Source organism: Ranitomeya variabilis, chromosome 4 (genome assembly GCF_051348905.1).
Source record: "Ranitomeya variabilis isolate aRanVar5 chromosome 4, aRanVar5.hap1, whole genome shotgun sequence".
NCBI classification, from domain to species: domain Eukaryota; kingdom Metazoa; phylum Chordata; class Amphibia; order Anura; family Dendrobatidae; genus Ranitomeya; species Ranitomeya variabilis.
Window position 1 is genome coordinate 414,519,659 of NC_135235.1, and position 27,783 is coordinate 414,547,441.

The 27,783-nt window shown below is 39.9% G+C and overlaps 1 long non-coding RNA gene across 1 annotated transcript in view; it reads left to right on the top strand.

The window, feature by feature from the left end:
- The first annotated feature begins 11,424 nt into the window (after nucleotides 1-11,424).
- Nucleotides 11,425-27,783, top strand: part of LOC143765043 (uncharacterized) — a 117,747-nt gene continuing 101,388 nt past the window's right edge. The window contains exons 1-3 of the long non-coding RNA XR_013213317.1: nucleotides 11,425-11,648; nucleotides 12,853-13,012; nucleotides 13,735-13,995. This is a non-coding gene — a long non-coding RNA (uncharacterized LOC143765043). The remainder of the gene's footprint in view (nucleotides 11,649-12,852; nucleotides 13,013-13,734; nucleotides 13,996-27,783) is intronic.

Consider the following 27,783-nt stretch of genomic DNA (forward strand, 5'->3'; position numbering starts at 1 on the left):
CAATCTCTGCGTGGATATTTTGAATAGGGTTTTTTTTATTGACCGCACAGTTCCCTTCCTATTTTCTGCTATCTAGTATTAGCGGGCCTCATTTGCTAAATCTAATTTCATCTCTGTGTTTGTGTTTTCCCCTTAACTCACCGTTAATATTTGTGGGGGGCTATTCTATATCTTTGGGGTCATTCCACTGAGGCAAGAGAGGACTTTCTTTCCCTCCAGGAATAGTCAGTTTCTCAGGCCATGAAGAGACATCTAGGATTTCAGGTAACATTCCACGGCTACTTATAGTTGTTTGCGGATAGGATCAGGTTGCGGTCAATCTAGTTACCACCTCCCCAGAGCTAGTCATCTGTTCAGTTACTTAGCTAGTCCTACCTGCGATCCTTGCCACTAGGATCATAACAGGTACCCTTGTTTGGCGTCTGTCATCACTTCCTGCCTGACCAGGCGATGATTTTACTATGCTCCTATAGCTTAATCAGCATACACAAACGGAGGTTGGGGCTAAATTCAGCACCCCATATGTACCATCCATTCATACATCAGGGGCTGCACTTTTATTCATTTTATATTCACCTGCTCGCCGTCGCTGTGATATCTCGACTGCGCCTGGGTCTTTCCGGCTTAGTTGGTCACGTGACCACAGGTCCTGGTTGGCAACATGAACCCGTTACCAACCGCACGTGCGCAGGTCCTGGTCGGCAAACTATCCTTGCCGTCTACTGCGCATGCTCCCGCAGCCACAAAGAAAAAATCTGGTTGGTTGCTACATAAGCGCTTTCTCTTTATTACATCTGATGATTGCGTGGGCGCCTCCATACAGTGCCGAGCGATTTATGACCCACCACTGCCGCCTGCATATAATAAAAACACTTGTGCAACCTCTCAATTTTTATATACATTAGCCCGAACGATTTTAATGGTCACTTGGTTATGCCCCTATCCCCCAACGTAAATCTAATCGCAGTCTACCTATACAATATGTGAGAGTAAAATCGCATTTAGGAGCCTTGTCAATACTGTCACTTTATCTTACGGTACCTTCCCACCCTTCGGTACACATATGTTTGCTTCACTGTGAGGCATTACTGTTCACCAAAACACTCATGTATGCCTGCAGTTGATACAGTGAAATCATATATCCCTTTATTCTGTTAGTACAGCCAGGACTAATATTTACAGGTCAATGATTTAACCTTTTACAGGGGTCGTCTTCTCTGGACTGATTTAGTACCCCTCAATATCCAGACACTTAGTTTAAGTCAAAGAAAAATACTGTAAAAGAAGAAAAAGAGTGAGGGGATTTACAAAAAACAGCTATAATTTAGCTGCTCATTAAGACCTATGGGATATTGGGTATCCAGCCGGTATATCCATCGGCATTCCCTCTGCAGGATCATTTTATCATGATTGCCCCCTCTAATAGGTGCTTTAACTTGATCGATACCCATAAACCTGATGACCCCACTGTTTCCACCATGACAACCATTCACGTACTTTGCCAATGGTGTGTCTCTGTCATTGCGTATATCCCCTAGGTGCTCCCCCACCCTCCGTCTAAATTCCCTGATTGTCTTTCCCACATATGATTTACCACAAATACATGACGCCTTATAAATGACCCCTGTTGTTTTGCAATTAATAAATTGCCTGATTATGAATTTTTCTTGTGTTGTGTCATTTCTAAACTCTTTTCCTGTTTGTATAGACGCACATGCAACACATCGCCCACATTTATAACATCCTTTTGGTTTTTCGGATAACCATGTACCCCTTGCCTCTGGTTTGTTTAGATGACTGTGTACTAGTCTATCTTTGAGGGATCTACCCTTTTTATATGTAATTTGAGGTGTCCCCCCAATTACTTTAGCCAATTCTTGATCCATCAGGAGCACATTCCAATGCCTTTTGAGAATATTCCGCACGGCTGATGCACCATTATCAAAAGTGGTAATTACACGGATGGTTCCCTGATTCTCCTCACTTTTTGTTTTAACTTTTAATAGGTCCTCTCTAGGCCTGGCTTGTGCAAATTGGAATGATTCCCTAAGGACCTCGTCTGGATAGCCCCTCTTTTGGAATCTCTCTCTTAGATCACTTGCCCAGTAACTAAAATCCTTCTTCTCTGAACAGTTACGTTTCATTCTTAGGTACTGCCCTTTAGGTATTCCTTTTTTCTGTGCAGTTGGATGGTAACTATCCCATCTCAACAAAGAATTTGTCGAGGTGGGTTTACGAAAAACGGAAGTTGTTAATACCCCTTTATCTGTCGATTTGCCGATATAAATATCTAAGAATGGTAACCTGTGTGTCTCAATGACTGAGGTAAAACGAAGGCCGATTTCATTTATGTTTAGAACCGCCACAAAAGATTCAAACATATCCTTCGTACCACTCCACAGAATAAAAACATCATCGATGAATCTTACCCACAGGTCTATGAACCTGGTAAATTAATCCAATGCCTCTGAGAAGACTATTGTATCCTCCCACCAGCCCAGGAACAAATTTGCATAATTTGGTGCTGCTGGATTACCCATTGCAGTGCCCCTGAGCTGGTGGTAGGTTCTTCCGTCAAAGGTAAAGTAGTTATTTCTGAGAGCGAATTCCAAAAGTTCTATAACAAACTGATTATGGTTATCAAATTGGCACCCTCTTGAACCAAGGAAGTGCTTCACCCCTTGTATTCCATGTTCATGAGGGATGGAGGAGTATAATGTCTCCACATCAATACTCGCCAACATGGTTTCATTCTCGACAGGTATTCCCTCCAATTTCTGGAGGAGGTCGGTTGTATCCCGGATGTACGAGGGTAATGTGCTCACAAATGGTTTCAAGATATAATCAACATACGTCCCCAAGTTGTTACAAATACTCCCTATACCCGAGACAATTGGCCTCCCTCTTAGAGGGGTGCAGCCTTTGTGTACTTTTGGGAGGCTGTAAAATGTGGCCATGATCGGGTGCTGAGGAAGAAGAAAAGAAAATTCGTCTTTAGTAATCAATTGGCTGGTTTTTGCTCTTAGTAGTAATTTTGTAAGTGTATCAATACAGATTGGTGTTGGGTTATCTCTGATCACTTTATATGTTGAAGAGTCACGGAGTAAGGAGAGGCACATGTCCTTATATTGGTCCACATCCATAATCACGATATTGCCCCCTTTGTCTGAGGGTTTATTATTATGGAGGCATCTTTTTCAAGATTACACAGTGCCTCCATTTGATCTTTGGATAAATTATGTGGTACATGTGTCTTTCCTATTTCCTTGATATCTTTTGTGACTAGACTTAAGAAAACATCTATCACTGATACATCTCCTCCCCCTGGTGGCATCTTTGTACTTGAATTTTTCAGAGGAGGGAAAGGACCCAGACCCACAGACATAGGTGTTACCTCATCCAAATTTGCCAGGCATTGTACATCAGATAACATGTCTGAAGGAATGTTATATTCCCGACATAAAGATCCTTATCCTTAAAGAATTTGTGCCACCTTAGTTTTCTCACAAAAAGATTCACATCTTTAATGACATCAAAGGTTACCATGTCAGTTGTGGGCACAAAAGATAGCCCTTTACTCAGGACCGTAATTTCTATGTTTGTTATTGGTCTTTGTGACAGATTGATGACTTGTAAATCTACTTCTTGTGCCCGAGATTGTTCCTGTTCCTCAGGGGGTACACTCGATCTAAAAAACCCCCTCTCGGTGATGAGGCCGTATAACGCCCGGAGGATCCCCTTTGTCTGCCCTTCTGACGTCCTCTATTATTTCTCTGTCTAGCGTCTGTGTCCGAATATTCAGTGTCCGTTGATGAGATGTCTGTCTCTCTCTCCCGTTCTTGTCTCCCTCCCAAGTACTGATACACCTTATTGTCCTTAAAGTCCTGTAAGTCTCTGCAGAATTGTTTGTGTTTCCTCTCTTTAAGATGATATTGGAATTTTTCAATTGTATTCTGCAGGGCTGTTTCTTTTACACCAAAATCACTCTCTGTTTTAAATTTTTTTGTGATATCTATCTGTTCCTTTAGTTTATCATTAAGGACCTCAAAATTACATTTTTCTTCATTTACAAGAATCTGCATTAATCTTAAAGAGCTAGCTGTTGCCTCCTTTTCCCATTTACTCATCAACTGTGGAGACCTACAACGCTGAGCTGGTAGGAGATTTATGCGTAAGCCCCTTGGCACTATATTGTTTTTGATGTAACTCTCCAAGCTCTGTATCTCCCACCATGAAGAAATTTGCTCTTTGTAAACCCTAGTAAGGTCATTAAAGGCTGCTGCATATGTAGGGGTATACTTTTTTTGACAAAACGTTTTTTCAGAAAAAATATCCTTGGCTTCATTCAGCCAAGCCTCTGTGTCTGGACAAGAGGATAAAAAACCAGCCATAACAACCAAGAATAAATATATATAGCAGCAATTAATGCTAGAACGTATATGTCCCTTCTTAAACCCGCAGTCTTTAATCGTTTTCATTCGTCCCAATCTCTTTCACCCTTATTCTCTACTTCTGATGATATTTTCGAGGTTAAGGATATTCTTGCCAAAAAGACAGTTAGGGGGCGGACTTTATTTTTTATCGACTGGAAGGGATTTGGTCCTGAGGAAAGATCGTGGGAACCCCGGGAGAACAACAATGCTCCCCATATTTTGAAGAGGTTTCTCTCCAGCCTTAAAAAGAGGGGGGCAAGAGAGGGGGTTCTGTCACGTCCGTAGATACTTACCTGTCTGGCCGGCGAGCTCCCAACGTCTCTCCTCACTGCGTTCTACCCGGCTTCTCCGGCTCACGGCACCTCAGTGGTGCGCACATGCACTGTAGCGTCTCTTCCGCCACCAGGAATTCTGGGAGATCATGACCCGGAGGCTCCGCCCCCAATATGGCGGCGCCCACCAGGTATTTCTGTTTGGCGCTTCCCCTGTAAGGCGCCTGCGAATCTTTGTCATTGTGACGCCCGCTTCTCTTAGGTGTCTCTCATCGTTCCTCAGGTCCCTGCCCTGCCAGCCTACTCGCTAGCTCAGAGTCTATTCCTGCTCTGCTAGCCGGTGTCCAGACCTAATTCCTATTGTCTGCTGTCCGTCTTTTCCCTGTCTCCTTTGGTCCCTGCCCTATTGTTCTCCTCATTTCCAGTTGTCCTCAGTATTGCCTCCACTTATTACTTTGTTTCTTTTCCAGCTCTCTGCCTGCAGTCATCTTCGGAGCCTGTGTCTGCCTATCGTCCTGCACCTTCGCCTTTTCCCGCTTTGACCCAGTCGTCCCTTTGGCTCCGGCAGTTGCAGTTCCATCCTCCTCCTCGGGCCTGCTCCTAACACTCCCTGTATAGGGGGTGCATCCATCAGATTTGCTCGCCCTTGGGGGCTCTGGGGCCGCGAACCTGAGGGTACACTCTCGGGTGCTCCTTCCCTCCATCTCATTCCAGGGAAACGTAATAAGAATATTTATGTAGTTTATTTATGAAGATTTCAGAATAATGCAATGAATACACAGGATTCGGCTGTCCGGGTGCGACTAATTAGCGAAGAATGGTTCAAATCCTGTGTAATTTCGCAGCCAGACTGCGTCTGTCGTTGATTGGTCGCGCCCGGCCGGCCGCGAACAATTAGTGAAGCCAGGACCAGATGCAGGTTTTTCAGGACCCCGGGCGAAAGAGTCTTACGGCGCACATAGCATATAACACAGCCCACGTAGTATATAGCACAGCCACGTAGTATATAGCACAGCCATGTAGTATATAGCGCAGGCACGTTGTATATAACATAGCCATGTAGTATATAGCACAGCCACGTAGTATATCCCAGCCACGTAGTATATTGCACAGCCACGTAGTATATAGCATAGCCACGTAGTATATAGCACAGCCACGTAGTATATAGCACAGCCACGTAGTATATAGCACAGCCCACGCAGTATATGACACAGCCCACGTAGTATACAGCACAACCCATGTAGTATATAGCACAGCCCACGTAGTATTTTGCACAGCCACGTAGTATATAGCACAGCCTACGTAGTATATAACACAGCCCACGTAGTATATAACACAGTCACGTAGTATATTGCACAGCCACGTAGTATATAGCCTATCCCACGAAGTATATAGCACAGCGACATAGTATATAACACAGCCAACGCAGTATATAACAGCCCACGTAGTATATAGCAATGTTAGCACCATATCCCTGTTAAAAAAATAATTAAAATAAAAAATTGTTATATACTCACCTTCCGGCGGCCCCCGGATTCAGCCCAGGTGTTTAGCGATGCTCTTCGCGGCGCTCCCTTCCCAGTAATGCCTTGCGGCAATAACACGTGATGATATAGCGGTCTCGCCACGTCATCTCTGGTCATTGCCGCAATGCATTCTTGGGACCGGAGCGTCACGAGGAGCGGGAAAGGCTGGCACGGAAGGCAGAGGTGAGAGTATAATGGTTTTTTTTATTATTATATGTTTTTACTATTGATGCTACATAGGCACCATCAATAGTAAAAAGTTGGGCACACTTACACGGTTAATGGCAGCGTTAACGGACTGCATTACATCGCGTTATGCCGCGGTGTAACGCAGTCCTAAAACACTATGTGGGTGCTGACTGAAGGGGAGTATGGAGGGGGCACTGACTGGACAGAAGTAGGGAGGGGCCAATTCGCGGGCGGAATGTGCCTGTCGCTGATTGAATCAGTGACCTGGGATTTCCGTTACAGAGAAACAGTCAGACAAACAGACGGAAGTACCCCTTAGACAATTATATATATAGATACAGCTTACCTGCTGCAGAATATTTTAACATACAGCTCATCTGCTGCAGAATATTATAATATACAGCTCAGTAGCTGCGGAATATTATAATATGCAGCTCATCTACTGCAGAATATTATAATATACAGCTCACCTGCTGCAGAATATTATAATACACAGCTCATCTGCTGCGGAATATTATAATATACAGCTCATCTACTGCAGAATATTATAATATGCAGCTCATCTGATGCAGAAATTTATAATATACAGCTCACCTGCTGCACAATACTTCAATATACAGCTCACCTGCTGCAGAATATTATAATATACACCTAATCTACTTCAGAATATTATAATACACAGCTCACCTGCTGCAGAATACTATAATATACAGCTCACCTGCTGAATAATATTATAATATACAGCTCACCTGCTGATTAATATTATAATATACAGCTCACCTGCTGAATAATATTATAATATACAGCTCACCTGCTGCAGAATACTATAATATACAGCTCACCTGCTGCAGAATATTTTAATATACTGCTCAGCTGCTGCAGAATATTGTAATATACAGCTCAACTGTTGCAGAATATTATAATATAGAGCTCATATGCTGTGGAATATTACAATGTACTGCTCAACTGCTGCAAAATATTATAATATACAGCTCATCTACTCCAAAATATTTTAATATACAGCTCATCTGCTGCAGAATATTATAATACTAGATGGTGGCTCGATTCTAACGCATCGGGTATTCTAGAATATGTATGTAGTTTATTTATGAAGATTTCAGAATAATGCAATGAATACACAGGATTCGGCCTGCCGGGCGTGAATAATTAGCGAAGCGTGGTTCAAATCCCGCGCCAATTCACGGCCGGACTGTGTCTGTCGCTGATTGTTCGTGGCCGGCCACAAACAATCAGTGAAGCCATGGTGAGCTCCAGGTTTTTGAGGGCCCCGAGCGAAAGAGTCTCAGAGCCCACGAAGCATACAACACAGCTCACGTAGTATATAGCACAGCCACGTAGTATATAGCATAGCCACATAGTATATAGCACAGCTACGTAGTATATAGCACAGCCATGTAGTATATAGCACAGCCATGTAGTATATAGCACAGCCACGTAGTATATAGCACAGCCCACATAGTATATTGCACAACCACGTAGTATATTGCACAGCCACGTAGTATATTGCACAGCCACGTTGTATATACCACAGCCCACGCAGTATATACCACAGCCCACGCAGTATATAACACAGCCCACGTTGTATATAGCAATGTGGGCACCATATCCCTGTTAAAAAGAGAATTAAAATAAAAAATAGTTATATACTCACCTTCCGTAGGCCACCGGATCCAGCCCAGGCCTTTAGCGATGCTCTTCGTGACCCACCGTTCCCAGTAATGCCTTGCAGCAATAACACGTGATGATGTAGAGTAGCGTAGCATAGGCAGCATCAATAGTAAAAAGTTGGTCACACTTACAGGGTTAATGGCAGCGCTAACGGACTGCTAAAACGCTATTTGGACGCTGACTGGAGGGGAGTATGGAGGGGGCACTTACTGGAGGGGAGTAGGGAGGGGCCAATTCGCGGCCAGACTATGCCTGTCGCTGATTGGTCGCGCCCAGCTGGCCGCGACCAATCAGCGACGTGGGATTTCCGTGACAGACAGACAAACAGACTGAAGTGGACCTTTATACGATTATATATATAGATACAGCTCATCTGCTGCAGAATATTATGATATACAGCTCATCCACTGCAGAATATTATAATATACAGCTCACGTGCTGCAGAATATTATAACATACAGCTCATCTGCTGCAGAATATTATAATATACAGCACATCTACTGCAGAATATTACAGTATAATATACAGCTCAACTGCTGCAGAATATTATAATGTACAGCTCAACTGCTGCAGAATATTATAATATATAGCTCATCTACTGCAGAATATTATAATATACAGCTCACCTGCTGAATAATATCATGATATACAGCTCACCTGCTGGAGAATATTATAATATACAGTTCACCTGCTGCAGAATATTATAATATACTGCTCATCTGCTGCAGAGTATTATAATATACAGCTCACCTGCTGAATAATATAATATACAGCTCACCCGCTGCAGAATACTACAATATACAGCTCTCCTGCTGCAGAATATTATAATATACAGCTCACCTGATGTAGAATTTTATAATATACAGCTCAACTGCTGCAGAATGTTATAATATACAGCTCACCTCCTGCAGAATATTATAATATACAGCTAATCTACTGCAGAATATTATAATATACAGCTCAGCTGCTGCAGAATATTATAATATACAGCTCATATGCTGTGGAATATTATAATATATAGCTCATCTACTGCAGAATATTATAATATACAGCTTACCTGCTGAATAATATCATGATATACAGCTCAGCTGCTGCAGAATATTATAATATACAGCTCATATGCTGTGGAATATTATAATTCTGACCTGCTGCAGAAAAATTATAATATACATCTTTTCTTCTATAAAATGTTATAATATACAGCTCACCTTCTGAATAATATTATAATATGTAACTCATCTGCTGCAGAATATTATAATATACAGCTCACCTGCTACTCAATATTATAATATACAGCTCAACTTCTGCAGAATACTATAATATACAGCTCACCTGCTGAATAATATAATATTCAGCTCACCTGCTGCAGAATACTATAATATACAGCTCACCTGCTGCAGAATATAATATACAGATCACCTGCTGCAGAATATTATAATATACAGCTTATCTGCTGCAGAATATTATAATATAAAGCTCACCTGCTGTAGAATAATATACAGCTCACCTGCTGAATAATATTATAATATACAGCTCACCTGCATCAGAATATTATAATATACAGCTCACCTACTGCCGAATATTATAATATACAGCTCACCTGCTGCAGAATATTATAATATACAGCTCACCTGCTCTATAATGTTATAATATACAGCTCACCTGCTGCACAATACTTCAACATACAGCTCACCTGCTGCAGAATATTATAATATACTGCTCATCTGCTGTAGAATATTATAATTTACAGCGCACCTGCTGAATAACATCACAATATACAGCTCACCTGCTGCATAATATTAGAATATACAGCTCACCTGTTGCAGAATATAATATACAGCTTTCCTGCTGCAGAATATTACAGTATACAGCTCACCTGCTGCAGAATGTTATGATATACAGCTCACAAGCTTCAGAATATTATAATATACAGCTCATCTGCTTCAGAATATTATAGTATACAGCTCATCTGCTGTAGAATATTATAGTATACAGCTCAACTGCTGCAGAATATTATAATATACAGCTCACCTGCTGCAGAATATTATAGTAGACAGCTCAACTGCTGCAGGATATTATAATATACAGCTGACATGCTGCAGAATATGATAATATACAGCTCACCTGCTGCAGAATATTATAGTATACAGCTCAACTGCTGCAGAATGTTATAATATACAGCTCACGTCCTGCAGAATATTATAATATACAACTCACCTGCTGCAGATTATTATAGTATACAGCTCACCTGCTGCAGAATATTATAATATACAGCTTACACGCTGCAGAATATTATAGTATACAGCTCAACTGCTGCAGAATGTTATAATATACAGCTCACATGCTGCAGAATATTATAATATACAACTCACCTGCTGCAGATTATTATAGTATACAGCTCACCTGCTGCAGAATATTATAATATACAGCTTACACGCTGCAGAATATTATAACATACAGCTCAACTGCTGCAGAATATTATAATATACAGCTCACACGCTGCAGAGTATTATAATATACTTTTCATCCACTGCAGAATATTATAATATACAGCTCTCTGGCTGTAGAATATTATAAAATACAGCTCACCTGCTAGAGAATTTTATAATATACAGCTCACCTGCTAGAGAATATTATAGTATACACTTCATCATAGTACACTCTTTTCACTCAGAAGAACTTCATTATAGAAAACTGATGTAAAATTGGGGCTATTTACATCAGCCAATATACTTTCTGTTTACTCTTTAAAAAGAGGTTTTGCAGCAGCTGCCCTTTGTGTACTGCCTGGTGCCCAAGTTTGGCAAAATCTCACATTACGAACCTCAGATACTTGAAACATGATTTATTTTTTAAATGATGAATGCGTTTCACCTGATATATAAATCTAACCTCTAAGTTAGGCTGCCACATAAAGCAAACTGGGCATGGATTAGATGTTGATCAATTCCCAGTTCAAAGAGCACAGGGGTCCAGAAGGCAAAGGCCACATCAGTTTGCGCTTTCTTATAGAGGAACTGTTCTTTTAAGTAACTTGTTAGAATTACCTGCTGTGTGTGTATGAGATACAACACTATTTCCGGTCGTTATATAACTTGTGTCTGCACCCCTCATCTGCTGCAGATTATTACTGTATAGATAATAATCACTTTTATTATATAAAATATAGATTTTATCTTATAGTATATAATATAAGTGTTGCAGTTACATATAGAAAACTGAGCCTTGATTAGATGTTGATCAATGACATCACAATGGGATGGAATTCTATGCATGACATCACAATGTGATCCTCTTGTTTAGGAGCCTCAGCGCTGAAGTCAGACCTCTCATTCCTGCCGCAGCTCTACACAGAGAGGAACACGGCTCAGACCAGGAGGAGAAGCCATCATGAGATGTCACAAGTAGGCGCTGGTCATGACCTTATCAGCCTCCATGTTGTTTGGCACTTCTAACCGGACTGAGGACATTTGTTGAAAAGTGGAGAACAATGATTAGGAATTGTACTTTGCAGGACAGGACATCAACCATAGTAAAAGGTCAGTGGCTCAGAATAGAAAAACATAGAGGGAGATTTATAGGGTCAACATGTCATATGCTCGTCTTAATCCAAAACTCTCCTCCCATGAGGTTTACAAAATTAATTTGGCCCATCTGTAGACTGTCTATGCACCAAAATGTACAAATTCCCCCAGTTATGAGCTGGCTTAGATTTCAGCTACAATGGACACCAGTTATGTGGAGAAACTATTTATAAGCAGGTATTCTGGAAAATACTTATATTACTTCCCAGTTCAAAGAACACAGGGGTCCAGAAGGCAAAGGCCACATCAGTTTGCACTTTCTTAAAGGGAACCTGTCACCCCCAAAATCGATGGTGAGGTAAGCTCACCGTCATCAGGGGCTTATCTACAGCATTCTGTAATGCTGTAGATAAGCCCCCGATGTTACTTGAAAGAGGAGAAAAAGAGGTTAGATTATACTCACCCAGGGGCGTTCCCGCTGCGGTCCAGTTGGATGGGTGTCTCAGGTCTGCTCCGGCGCCTCCTATCTTCATTCCATGACGTCCTCTTCTGGTCTTCCTGCCGCGGCTCTGGCGCAGGGGTACTTTGTCTGCCCTATTGAGGGCAGAGCAAAGTACTGCAGTGCGCAGGCGCCGGGCCTCTCTGACCTTTCCGGCGCCTGCGCACTGCAGTACTTTGCTCTGTCCTCAACAGGGCAGACAAAGTACACCTGCCCCGGAGCCGTGGCATGAAGACCAGAAGAGGACATCATGGAATGAAGATGGGAGGCGCTGTACCGGACCTGAGACGCCCATCAGAGCGGGACCACCCCTGGGTGAGTATAATCTAACGTCTTTTTCTCCTCTTTCAGGTAACATCGGCGGCTTATCTAAAGCATTACAGAATGCTGTAGATAAGCCCCTGATGCCGGTGAGCTTACCTCACCATCGATTTTGGGGGTGACAGGTTCCCTTTAAAGAGGAACTGTTCTTTTAAGTAACTTGTTAGAATTACCTGCTGTGTGTGTGTGAGATACAACACTATTTCCAGTCAGTATATAACTTGTGAATGCACCCCTCATCTGCTGCAGATTATTACTGTATAGATAATAATCACTTTTATTATATAAAATATATATTTTCTCTTGTAGTATATAATATAAGTGTTGCAGCTACATATAGAAAACTGAGCCTTGATTGGATGTCAATCAGTGACATCACAATGGGATCCTCTTCTTTAGGAGCCTCTGCGCTGAGGTCAGACCTCTCATTCCTGCCGCAGCTCTACACAGAGAGGAACACGACTCAGACCAGGAGGAGAAGCCATCATGAGATGTCACAGGCGTCCCGATTTTCACAAGCAGCCGCTGGTCATGGCCTTATCAGCCTCCATGTTATTTGGCAAGTTTCTTCTAGCCGGACTAAGGACATTTGTTGAAAAGTGGAGAACAATGATTTCAGTAAAATTAGCATTTTATTCATAGAAATCCCTGATGTTTACATGCAAATATCCCAGTGTGTGGTCCTAGTAGTGACTGACTGATTTCCCTGTATGATGGTGCATGCAGAAACAGCTGTCAATCACTTGTAGGTCCACCCCTGGACATATGAGTCTGCTCAGCTTCTCTATATTGTCATTTCCATAGATCACACTGCACGTAGAACATGACAGGTTCCCTTTATTGTGTAACTGTCATTTGAGTTGAGCAGGCAGCAGGATGTCTGTGCTGCCTCTAGCTCCTCCCTCCTCCCCGCTCCATAGACTGTCAAGAGCAGCAACTTTCATCTCATTGCTTATTAACATGGAAATCTCTAGTCACTGAATATAGATTTTACCTGCAAACTCAGAGCGAAAGAGCAATCCAGAATGTAAAAGAAATAGATTTTTCTACTTGGATACAGGAAGATGCACAATATTATGTTACACCCCTCATCTGCTGCAGATTATTACTGTATAGATAATAATCACTTTTATTATATAAAATATAGATTTTATCTTATAGTATATAATATAAGTGTTGCAGTTACATATAGAAAACTGGGCCTGGATTAGATGTTGATCAATGACATCACAATGGGATGGAATTCTATGCATGACATCACAATGGGATCTTGTTCTTTAGGAGCCTCTGCGCTGAGGTCAGACCTCTCATTCCTGCCGCAGCTCTACACAGAGAGGAACACGACTCAGACCAGGAGGAGAAGCCATCATGAGATGTCACAGGCGTCCCGATATTCACAAGTAGCCGCTGGTCATGACCTTATCAGCCTCCATGTTATTTGGCAAGTTTCTTCTAGCTGGACTGAGGCCATTTGTTGAAAAGTGGAGAACAATGATTAGGAATTCTACCTTCCAGGAGAGGACATCAACTATAGTAGCACAGGTCAGTGGCACAGAGAAAAACATAGAGGGAGATTTATGAAGACCGACATGTTTTACTGTTGTCTTAAACTAAAGTATAAAATTCACCTGCCGTGAGGTGGGCAAAATAAATTTGGCCTATCTGTACGCCGTCTATGCACCAAAATGTACAAATTCCCCCAGTCATGAGCTGGTCTAGATTTCAGCTACAATAGACACCAGTTATGTGGAAAACCTAATTAAAAAGTTGATGTCTGCAAAATATTTACAGTGCTACGTTCCCACGATGAGCTTTTGGTGAGTTTTTGATGTTGCAGCTTTTTGGCACCATTTAAGTAAATTGGGATACTTACTATGCTTTTTTCATTGCATTTTTAGAGCTTTTTTTTCTTTGTAGTTTTTTTTTGCATTTTTGACGGTGCATTTTTTTGTGTCTTGTTCGTTTGTTATGCTTTAAATGAAGCTGCTCTGTTTTTGATACTTCCTGATATTTGGCTTTGACAAACTTTATGATACATTGATTTGCAGATTACTGTATTTTTCGGACTAAAAGACGCACTTTTGTTCCCCAAAATTTTGGGGGAAACTGGGGGGTGCGTCTTATAATCCAAATCTGGGTTCTGTGCAGTAGAGGAGGGGGGCGGTTCTGGAGTGGTGTCAGGGGGCTGGGGTGGGCTGCCTGCGGGCTGCTGAGACAGCAGGAGGTTCTGTGCTCCCGCTCATTAGCCTCATGTAATATTCACTGCACCTGCTGTCCATCACTTCGGTGCTGAACCTGTGCCGAGTTGATTCACAGGGGAGCAGCGAATATTACATGTGCCTGCATCTCCCCCCCACTCCCATCATGGATATGGCCCCCGGTCACTCTTATATGCCCCCCCTGTGCTGCTGGCAGGCACATGCTCCCCCCCTGTGCTGCTGGCAGGCACATTATAAAATAACAAACACTTAACTCACCTTCCCCTGATGGCTCTGTGCTCACAGCTTCTCGGTTGCTTCCTGTGTCTGTGCTGACATCCGATCATGTGATCGGCACAGCACAGTGCCCCCCTGGTCACAATATGCCCCCTTGTGCTGGCAGGGACATGCCCCCCTGTGCTGCTGGCAGGCACATGCCCCCCAGTCACAATATGCCCCCCTGCGCTGCTGACTAGGGTTGAGCGAAACGGATCGGTCAATTTCATAAGTCGCCGACTTTCGGCAAAGTCCGGTTTCGTGAAACCAGAGCCGATCCCAGTGTGGGATCGGCCATGCGGTCGGCGATCTTCGCGCCAAAGTCGCGTTTCATATGACGCTTTAACTGCCATTTTTCAGCCAATGAAGGAGTGTGGGCAACGTGATGACATAGGTCTCGTCTTGCTTTCTGTGGTGTCACAGGGGGTGGGGGTATAACCGCCATCTTACCATTTTCGATCCGAAAAAAGTAAAAGTCGCTCAACCCTACTGCTGACAGGTACAGCCCCCCGGTCACTATATGCCCCCCCAGTGCTGCTGGCAGGTACAGGCCCCCCCGGTCACTATATTCCCCCTGTGCTGCTGGCAGACACATGCCCCCCCTGTGCTGCTGTCAGACACATGCAATGTTTAGGCACATCAGGGGCTCTCCAAACGCAACATGGCGTCCCATCTCAATTCCAGTCAATTTTGCATTGAAAAGTCAAATGGCGCTCCTTTCCTTCCGAGCTCTGCCATGCGCCCAAACAGTGGTTTACCCCCACATATGGGGTATCAGCGTACTCAGGACAAATTGTACAACAACTTTTGGGGTCCATTTTCTCCTGTTACCCTTGGTAAAATAAAACAAATTGGAGCTGAAATAAATTTTGTGTGAAAAAAAGTTAAATGTTCATTTTTATTTAAACATTCCAAAAATTCCTGTGAAACACCTGAAGGGTTAATAAAGTTCTTGAATGTGGTTTTGAGCACCTTGATGGGTGCCGTTTTTAGAATGGTATCACACTTGGGTATTTTCTATCATATAGACCCCTCAAAATGACTTCAAATGAGATGTGGTCCCTAAAAAAAAAATGGTGTTGTAAAAATGAGAAATTTCTGGTCAACTTTTAACCCTTATAACTCCCTAACAAAAAAAAATGTTGGTTCCAAAATTGTGCTGATGTAAAGTAGACATGTGGGAAATGTTATTTATTAAGTATTTTGTGTGACAGATCTCTGTGATTTAAGGGCATAAAAATTCAAAGTTGGAAAATTGCAAAATTTTCGAAATTTTTGCAAAAGTTTCCGTTTTTTTCACAAATAAACGCAAGTTATATCGAATAAATTTTACCATTATCATGAAGTACAATATCTCATGAGAAAACATTGTCAGAATCGCCAAGACCTGTTGAAGCGTTCCAGAGTTATAACCTCATAAAGGGACAGTGGTCAGAATTGTAAAAATCGGCCCGGTCATTAACGTGTAAACCACCCTCGGGGCTTAAGGGATTAAAGGGAACCTGTCATCTTGAAATCTTGAAAATGGCATTTGATCTGAAGGATGGATGTTATACAGCAGGAGGAGCTGTTCAGGCTGGTATACATTTTGTTGTGAAAATTGTCAGTATTTTATTCATTAAAATCTTTGGTGACTGTATGCATATGAGTCCAGTGGGCAGTACTATTCAGTGATTGACAGTCTTCCCTGTATGACTGTGTATGCAGAGACAGCTGTCAATTACTGAGGAGGATCGAACACTGGATTATTTCATACAAACAGGAAGGATTTCAATAAGTAAAATACAAGGCATACTGAAGTTTTTCCAAAAAACATATACAATTCTGCTCAGCTTCTATTCTATACCATCATGCCCTCAGATCTCACTTCATGTGCAATATGAGAGGTTCCTTTATACAGTAACTGTCATTTCAGGAGAACTTGCAGCAGGATTTCTGTTCCTGCTTCTAGCTCCTACCTTCTCCGCTCCTTTGACTTTAATGAACAGTAACTGTTATCTCCTTTTATTATTTATTGTTAAAGGACCATTGGTTCCATTAAGCTGTACATGTGAAAAGGGTTTACATCCAAAATAAAGATATAAATTACAATAGGCAAACTATTACAGACTGGTACAGAGAGGAAGAGAACACTGGCCTTGTTGGCTTACAATCTACAGGGTAATGAGGAATGAGACAGTATGTTGGGAGGTTGCAACTGCTAGGTTGGTGTGATCTAGAAGCAGAACATTGCAGGCTGTAGTCTTTTCTGAAGAGTTTAGATTTTAGGTTACATCTGAAGTTTTCCATTGTGGGAGACAATCAGATATGCTGAGGCATTGAATCCCATAGGATGGGAAATGCTCAAAATAAATCTTTGAGGTGACTGAAAGAAGAACGTCTGAGAGCGGAGAAGCATAGGAGGTGTTGAAGGGGCCGGAGATGATGTGTGGGAAGGTATTTGGACAATAGTTGTTAAATGTATGGAGGAATCAGAATATGGTAGGCTATGTCAGTCATTATTACTAGTTTAAACTGGATTTGTTGGGAATTGAAAGCCAGGGTAGGAATTTGTAGAGGGTGTAAGCGGAGGATAAGTGAGGAGTGGGATTAAATACCGTATATACTCGAGTATAAGCCGACCCGAGTGTAAGCCGACCCCCCTAATTTTGCCACAAAAAACTGGGAAAACTTATTGACTCGAGTATAAGCCTAGGGTGGAAAATACAGCAGCTACCAGTGAATTTCAAAAATAAAAATAGATGCTCCATACCGTTCATTATTGCCCCAAAGGAGGTTCCATATAAAGCTGTGCCATATATAATGCTCCATACCGTTGATTATTGCCCCATAGATGCTCCATATATAGCTGTGCCATATAGAATGCTCTGCACCATTCATTATGGCCCCATAGATGCTCCTTATAAAGCTGTGCCATTGCTCTGCACCATTCATTATGGCCCCATAGATGCCCCATATACAATGCTCTGCACCGTTCATTATGGCCCCATAGATGCTCCATATAAGCAGTGCCATATATGCTCTGCACTGTTCATTATTGCCCCATAGATGTGCCATATAAATCTGTGCCATATATAATGCTCTGCACCGTTGCCCCATAGATGTGCCATATAAATCTGTGCCATATATAATGCTCTGCACCGTTGCCCCATAGATGTGCCATATAAATCTGTGCCATATATAATGATCTGCACCGTTGCCCCATAGATACTCCACATAAATCTGTGCCATATATAATGCTCTGCACCGTTGCCCCATAGATACGCCACATAAATCTGTGCCATATATAGTGCTCTGCACCGTTGCCCCATAGATACGCCACATAAATCTGTGCCATATATAATGCTCTGCACCGTTGCCCCATAGATACTCCACATAAATCTGTGCCATATATAATGCTCTGCACCGTTGCCCCATAGATACGCCACATAAATCTGTGCCATATATAATGCTCTGCACCGTTGCCCCATAGATGTGCCATATAAATCTGTGCCATATATAATGCTCTGCACCGTTGCCCCATAGATACGCCACATAAATCTGTGCCATATATAATGCTCTGCACCGTTGCCCCATAGATGTGCCATATAAATCTGTGCCATATATAGTGATCTGCACCGTTGCCCCATAGATGTGCCATATAAATCTGTGCCATATATAGTGCTCTGCACCGTTGCCCCATAGATACTCCACATAAATCTGTGCCATTGCTGCTGCTGCTGCAATAAAAAAAACAAAACACATACTCACCTCTCTTGCTTGCAGCTCCTCAGCGTCCCGTCCCGGCGTCTCTCTGCACTGACTGATCAGGCAGAGGGCGGCGCGCACACTATATGCGTCATCGCGCCCTCTGACCTGCACAGTCAGAGCCAGAGGACGGGAAGACAGAGCGGCGCCTGGCGTGTGGAACGTGGACAGGTGAATATAAAATACTCACCTAGTCCCGGCGCTCCTGGCGCTCCCCCTGCCTGTCACACTGTCTCCGGGTGCCGCAGCTCTTCCTCTGTCAGCGGTCACTGGCACAGCTGATTAGAGAAATGAATTTGCGGCTCCACCCCTATGGGAGTGGAGTCCATAATCATTTCTCTAATGAGCGGTCCCACGTGACCGCTGAACAGGGGAAGAGCTGCGGCACCCGAAGACAGTGTGACAGGCAGGGGGAGCGTCAGGATTGCCGGGACTAGGTGAGTGTGCCTCAGCGCCCTCTCCCCCTCACCCGCCGACCTCACCGCCGACCGTGACTCGAGTATAAGCCGAGAGGGGCACTTTCAGCCCAAAAATTTGGGCTGAAAATCTCGGCTTATACTCGAGTATATACGGTAATCAACCAGCACAGATAAAAAAAGAACTTTGCACTAACCTTTTCTTGTTCAACTGGACACAGAGTAATAATGGTTGAAAAAGTGGATAAAAACTTTTTCTTTAATTTTGACCCTTTGTTGCAAAGACATTATCAAGGAATGTATTTCACACCTAATGAGTTAACTTTTTTTTTACTCCAAGTGAGTGTTATGTATGATGCTCAACAATCATAGGCAGGCAGCAACACTCACCGGTAAGAAGACCATGTCTCCACAATATACTTTTTCTCAGTGTGTGAGATGTAATAATACAGATCTGATCTCCTGCTCTAACCTATTGCATGACTCAGTTTTGAAAAATGTTGGACAAATCCTTTAAAAATTAGATGTCTGATATATACCTACTATATACTGCATACTATATAATATATACAATATTATACTACTAAGTTCAAAAGGCAAAAGGAGTCCTAAGGGCAATGATAAAATAACAAATAGGAGATTTTTTAAATTATGAACAAACAGATTGACTGGTTTTTTTTTTAAGATGGCAGAAAACACGCTTCTCTTGGTGATGGAAAGGACAAAGAGGTTATGGAGGAGGCTGATATTTTTTAGATGTTTTTGCTAAGTGTACCTGATCTATTTGCTTATAATTAAGGAAAAGTAGTTAAGAGATTAAATTAATACATGTCTTTATAAAGCAGTTTAGTGGGTAAAAATTAAGGTTTATACTGTAATTGTAATTCTTTAGATTTTAAAACTGAGTTATTAAAGGAAATAATATTATCATTTTTGGTAATAAGGTAGAATAACAAAGGTAGTAAAAAGTAAGCTTCAATGTGTATTTTCAGTTAACTTTTTTAAGCTTCTAAGTCTGCTGTAGGTCTATAGTATGTTCTAATCATGAATATCTAAAGCTGATATATTAAACATGTTTCTTACACATATATGAGTATTGTGTTATTGAATGTGATATGCCTGACCAATGTTCTGTACATAAGTTATAGGTACATTTTTTAAGTAATTGTCCAGGATTTCTGAAAAAAATGTACAAGCACTAGTAAATAATGAAAAATTGTTACTTATCTTATATATAACCCATGATTCTAATGCTGCCACAACAGTAATACCACCAGCCTTTGCTCAGTGGACTGCAGCAATAATGTTCTGTGCAGAAATTATAGAAACATTTTAAGTTGTTTAAGATTTTTAAGAAATGGACACGGAGAAGGGAATACTCAAAATGATTACTTATCCTATACATCCCAATGGAAATTCCAGTGCTGTCAGCTCAGTTGCCCTGCTAGTCCTTGTTAGAGTGGCCTGCAGATATTAGGTCCCAACAATATCCTCGGGACAAATATAACTATTCAATGGCCAATGCAGTCATGCACCTTAGTATCTGGTGCAGCCAGTAATTGATGGTAGCTGTAACAGGTGTATGGTCAGCTCAAAAGTCTTGCAAAACTGTTTCCAACTATGAGCAGGACTATTATATCAGCAGTCTGCTAGCGGCAGGGAGTTTTCAGGTGGATAGTAGATATTTTGTGAGTTTGACAAATTCTCTGCTCTAAGTTCAGTTTTTAGAAAGTCTTAACTACTTCATTTTTAAAAAACAATAGGTTTAACACATACTCTTGCCAGTATCCAGTACAAGTCTGGAGGAGTCCGTTTAGTGAGGTTTACATTAATATGATTTTTTCCAAATTATGAGCAAATGGATTAACCATTTTTTACTAAAATGGCAAAAAATTATTCTCTTGGTGATGGAAAAGACAGCTAGAGGGGTTATGGAGGAGGCTGTTATTTTTTAGATGTTTTTTCTTAGTGTACCTAATATATTTGCCCACAATTTAGGAAATGTAGCTGAGAACTATATTTAATACATGTATTTTTATACAGCAGTGTAATGGGTGAAATTAAAATAAGAATGGTAGTAAAATGTATTATTCAAGGTATTTTCAGTAAACTTTTTTTAAGCTTTTAAGTCCGAGATAGGTCTACATGTTCTAATCATGAATTACTAAAGCTGATATGTTAACCATGTTTTTTACTCATATATTAGTATTGTGTTGTTGAATGTGATATGCCTGACCAATGTTCTGTACATAAGTTATATGTATATTTTTTTTTGTAATTTTCTGTGATTTGTGAAAAAATGTACAAAGAGTAGTGAACAATGAAAAATTATTATTTATCTTGTATATAACCCATAATTCTAATGCTGCCACAACAGTAATACCATCAGCCTTTGATCAGTGGCCTGCAGCAAAAATGTTCTGTGAAGAAATTATAGATACATTTCAAGCTGTTTAAGATTTTAAAAAAATTGACATGTTGAAGGGAATACTCAAAATTATTACTTATCCTGTACATCCCAATGAAAATTCCTGTGCTGCCAGCTCAGTTGCCCTGCTAGTCCTTGTTAGAGTGTCCTGCAGATATTAGGTCCCAACAATGTCCTCGGGACAAATATAACTAGTCAATGGCCAATGCAGTCATGTTCCTTAGTATCATCAGAGGTGCAGCCAGTAATTGGTGGTAGCTGTAACATGTGTATGGTCAGCTCAAAAGTCTTGCAAAACTGTTTCCAACTATGAGCAGGACTATTATATCAGCAGTCTGCTAGCGGCAGGGAGTTTTCAGGTAGATAGTAGATATTTTGTGAGTTTGACAAATTCTCTGCTTTAAGTTCAGTTTTTAGAAAGTCTTAACTACTTCTTTAAAAACAATAGGTTTAACACATACTCTTGCCAGTATCCAGTACAAGTCTGGAGGAGTCCATTTAGTGAAGTTTACATTAATATGATTTTTCCCAAATTATGAGCAAATGGATTAACCATTTTTGACTAAGATGGCAAAAACACAATTCTCTTGGTGATGGAAAGGACAGCTAGAGGGGTAATGGAGGAGGCTGTTATTTTTTAGATGTTTTTTCTTAGTGTACCTAATCTATTTGCTCACAATTTAGGAAATGTAGCTGAGAACTATATTTAATGCATGTCTTTTTATACAGCAGTGTAATGGGTGAAATTAAAATAATAATGGTTGTAAAATGTATTATTCAATGTATTTTTAGTAAACTTTTTTTTAGCTTTTAAGTCTGAGATAGGTCTACATGTTCTAATCATGAATTACTTAACATATGTTAACCATGTTTTTTACTCATATATTAGTATTGTGTTACTAAATGTGATATGCCTGACCAATGTTCTGTACATAAGTTATAGGTATATTTTTTAGGTAATTTTCTGGGGTTTGTGAAAAAAATGTACAAAAACTAGTGAATATTGAACAATTATTATTTATCTTATAAATAACCCATGATTCTAATGCTGCCAGAGGAGTAATACCATCAGCCTTTGATCAGTGGCCTGCAGCAATAATGTTCTGTGAAGAAATTATAGATACTTTTCAAGTTTAAGATTTTTAAGAAGTAGACATGGAGAAGGGAATACTCAAAATGATTACTTATCCTGTACATCCCAATAAAAATTCCAGTGCTGCCAGCTCAGTTGCCCTGCTAGTCCTTGTTAGAGTGGCCTGCAGATATTAGGTCCCAACAACATCCTCGGGACAAATATAACTAGTCAATCGCCTATGCAGTCATGCACCTTAGTATCATCAGAGGTGCAGCCAGGGATTGAAGGTAGCTGTAACATGTGTATGGTCAGCTCAAAAGTCCTGCAAAACTGTTTCCAACTATGAGCAGGACTATTATATCAGCAGTCTGCTAGCGGCAGGGAGTTTTCAGGTAAATACTAGATATTTTGTGAGTTTGACAAATTCTCTGCTTTATGTTCAGTTTTTAGAAAGTCTTAGATACTTTAAAAATAATAGGTTTAACACATACTCTTGCCAGTACCCAGTACAAGTCTGGAGGTGTCCATTTAGTGAAGTTTACATTAATATGATTTTTCCCAAATTATGAGCAAATGGATTAACCATTTTTTACTAAGATGGCAAAAAAAACAATTCTCTTGGTGATGGAAAAGACAGCTAGAGGGGTTATGGAGGAGGCTGTAGATGTTTTTTCTTAGTGTACCTAAGCTATTTGATCACAGTTTAGGAAATGTAGCTGAGAACTATATTTAATGCATGTCTTTTTGTACAGAAGTGTAATGGGTGAAAGTAAAATAAGAATGTAGTAAAAAGTATTATTAATGGGATTTTCTGAAAACTTTAAGCTTTTAAGTCTGAAAAAGGTCTGCATGTTCTAATAATGAATTACTAAAGCTGATATGTTAACCATGTTTTTTACTCATATATTAGTATTGTGTTGTTGAATGTGATATGCCTAACCAATGTTCTGTACATAAGTTATATGTATATTTTTTAAGTAATTTTCTGGGATTTGTGAAAAAATGTACAAAGAGTAGTGAATAATGAAAAAATATTATTTTTCTTGTAAATAACTCATGATTCTAATGCTGCGACAACAGTAATACCATCAGCCTTTGATCAGTGGCCTGCAGCAATAATGTTCTGTGAAGAAATTATAGATACAATTCAAGCTGTTTAAGATTTTAAAAAAAATGACATGGAGAAGGGAATACTCAAAATGATTACTTATCCTATACATCCCAATAAAAATTCCAGTGCTGCCAGCTCAGTTGCCCTGCTAGTCCTTGTTAGAGTGGCCTGCAGATATTAGGTCCCAACAACATCCTCGGGACAAATATAACTAGTCAATCGCCAATGCAGTCATGTACCTTAGTATCATCAGAGGTGCAGCCAGGGATTGACGGTAGCTGTAACATGTGTATGGTCAGCTCAAAAGTCCTGCAAAACTGTTTCCAACTATGAGCAGGACTATTATATCAGCAGTCTGCTAGCGGCAGGGAGTTTTCAGGTAGATAGTAGATATTTTGTGAGTTTGACAAATTCTCTGCTTTAAGTTCAGTTTTTAGAAAGTCTTAACTACTACTTTAAAAATAATAGGTTTAACACATACTCTTGCCAGTATCCAGTACAAGTCTGGAGGAGTCCATTTAGTGAAGTTTACATTAATATGATTTTTCTCAAATTATGAGCAAATGGATTAACCATTTTTGACTAAGATGGCAAAAAACACAATTCTCTTGGTGATGGAAAGGACAGCTAGAGGGGTTATGGAGGAGGCTGTTATTTTTAGATGTTTTTTCTTAGTGTACCTAATCTATTTGCTCACAATTTAGGAAATGTAGCTGAGAACTATATTTAATGCATGTCTTTTTGTACAGAAGTGTAATGGGTGAAAGTAAAATAAGAATGTAGTAAAATGTATTATTAATGGGATTTTCTTAAAACTTTAAGCTTTTAAGTCTGAAAAAGGTCTGCATGTTCTAATAATGAATTACTAAAGCTGATATGTTAACCATGTTTTTTACTCATATATTAGTATTGTGTTGTTGAATGTGATATACCTAACCAATATTCTGTACATAAGTTATATGTATACTTTTTAAGTAATTTTCTGGGATTTGTTAAAAAATGTACATAGAGTAGTGAATAATGAAAAAATATTATTTTTCTTGTAAATAACTCATGATTCTAATGCTGCGACAACAGTAATACCATCAGCCTTTGATCAGTGGCCTGCAGCAATAATGTTCTGTGAAGAAATTATAGATACATTTCAAGCTGTTTAAGATTTAAAAAAAAAAAAATGACATGGAGAAGGGAATACTCAAAATGATTACTTATCCTGTACATCCCAATGAAAATTCCAGTGCTGCCAGCTCAGTTGCCCTGCTAGTCCTTGTTAGAGTGGCCTGCAGATATTAGGTCCCAACAATATCCTCGGGACAAATATAACTAGTCATCGGCCAATGCAGTAATGCACCTTACTATCATCAGAGGTGCAGCCAGTAATTGGTGGTAGCTGTAACATGTGTATGGTCAGCTCAAAAGTCTTGCAAAACTGTTTCCAACTATGAGCAGGACTATTATATCAGCAGTCTGCTAGCGGCAGGGAGTTTTCAGGTAGATAGTAGATATTTTGTGAGTTTGACACATTCTCTGCTTTAAGTTCAGTTTTTAGAAAGTCTTAACTACTTCTTTAAAAACAATAGGTTTAACACATACTCTTGCCAGTATCCAGTACAAGTCTGGAGGAGTCCATTTAGTAAAGTTTACATTAATATGATTTTTCCCAAATTATGAGCAAATGGATTAACCATTTTTGACTAAGATGGCAAAAACACAATTCTCTTGGTGATGGAAAGGACAGCTAGAGGGGTAATAGAGGAGGCTGTTATTTTTTTAGATGTTTTTTCTTAGTGTACCTAATCTATTTGCTCACAATTTAGGAAATGTAGCTGAGAACTATATTTAATGCATGTCTTTTTATACAGCAGTGTAATGGGTGAAATGAAAATAATAATGGTAGTAAAATGTATTATTCAATGTATTTTTAGTAAACGTTTTTAAGCTTTTAAGTCCGAGATAGGTCTACATGTTCTAATCATGAATTACTAAAGCTTATATGTTAACCATGTTTTTTACTCATATATTAGTATTGTGTTATTGAATGTGATATGCCTGACCAATGTTCTGTACATAAGTTATAGGTATATTTTTTAAGTAATTTTTTGGGATTTGTGAAAAAAATGTACAAAGACTAGTGAATAATGAAAAATTATTGTTTATCCTATAAATAACTCATGATTCTAATGCTGCCAGAGGAGTAATACCATCAGCCTTTGATCAGTACCCTGCAGCAATAATGTTCTGTGAAGAAATTATAGATACTTTTCAAGTTTAAGATTTTTAAGAAATGGACATGGAGAAGGGAATACTCAAAATGATTACTTATCCTGTACATCCCAATAAAAATTCCAGTGCTGCCAGCTCAGTTGCCCTGCTAGTCCTTGTTAGAGTGGCCTGCAGATATTAGGTTCCAACAACATCCTCGGGACAAATATAACTAGTCAATCGCCAATGCAGTCATGTACCTTAGTATCATCAGAGGTGCAGCCAGGGATTGATGGTAGCTGTAATATGTGTATGGTCAGCTCAAAAGTCCTGCAAAACTGTTTCCAACTATGAGCAGGACTATTATATCAGCAGTCTGCTAGCGGCAGGGAGTTTTCAGGTAAATACTAGATATTTTGTGAGTTTGACAAATTCTCTGCTTTAAGTTCAGTTTTTAGAAAGTCCTAGCTACTTTAAAAATAATAGGTTTAACACATACTCTTGCCAGTATCCAGAACAAGTCTGGAGGAGTCCATTTAGTGAAGTTTACATTAATATGATTTTTCCCAAATTGTGAGCAAATGGATTAACCATTTTTGACTAAGATGGCAAAAAACACAAATCTCTTGGTGATGGAAAGGACAGCTAGAGGGGTTATGGAGGAGGCTGTAATTTTTAGATGTTTTTTCTTAGTGTACCTAATCTATTTGCTCACAATTTAGGAAATGTAGCTGAGAACTATATTTAATGCATGTCTTTTTGTACAGAAGTGTAATGGGTGAAAGTAAAATAAGAATGTAGTAAAAAGTATTATTAATGGGATTTTCTGAAAACTTTAAGCTTTTAAGTCTGAAAAAGGTCTGCATGTTCTAATGAATTACTAAAGCTGATATGTTAACCATGTTTTTTACTCATATATTAGTATTGTGTTGTTGAATGTGATATGCCTAACCAATGTTCTGTACATAAGTTATATGTATATTTTTTAAGTAATTTTCTGGGATTTGTGAAAAAATGTACAAAGAGTAGTGAATAATGAAAAAATATTATTTTTCTTGTAAATAACTCATGATTCTAATGCTGCGACAACAGTAATACCATCAGCCTTTGATCAGTGGCCTGCAGCAATAATGTTCTGTGAAGAAATTATAGATACAATTCAAGCTGTTTACGATTTAAAAAAAAAATGACATGGAGAAGGGAATACTCAAAATGATTACTTATCCTGTACATCCCAATAAAAATTCCAGTGCTGCCAGCTCAGTTGCCCTGCTAGTCCTTGTTAGAGTGGCCTGCAGATATTAGGTCCCAACAACATCCTCGGGACAAATATAACTAGTCAATCGCCAATGCAGTCATGTACCTTAGTATCATCAGAGGTGCAGCCAGGGATTGACGGTAGCTGTAACATGTGTATGGTCAGCTCAAAAGTCCTGCAAAACTGTTTCCAACTATGAGCAGGACTATTATATCAGCAGTCTGCTAGCGGCAGGGAGTTTTCAGGTAGATAGTAGATATTTTGTGAGTTTGACAAATTCTCTGCTTTAAGTTCAGTTTTTAGAAAGTCTTAACTACTACTTTAAAAATAATAGGTTTAACACATACTCTTGCCAGTATCCAGTACAAGTCTGGAGGAGTCCATTTAGTGAAGTTTACATTAATATGATTTTTCCCAAATTATGAGCAAATGGATTAACCATTTTTGACTAAGATGGCAAAAAACACAATTCTCTTGGTGATGGAAAGGACAGCTAGAGGGGTTATGGAGGAGGCTGTTATTTTTAGATGTTTTTTCTTAGTGTACCTAATCTATTTGCTCACAATTTAGGAAATGTAGCTGAGAACTATATTTAATGCATGTCTTTTTGTACAGAAGT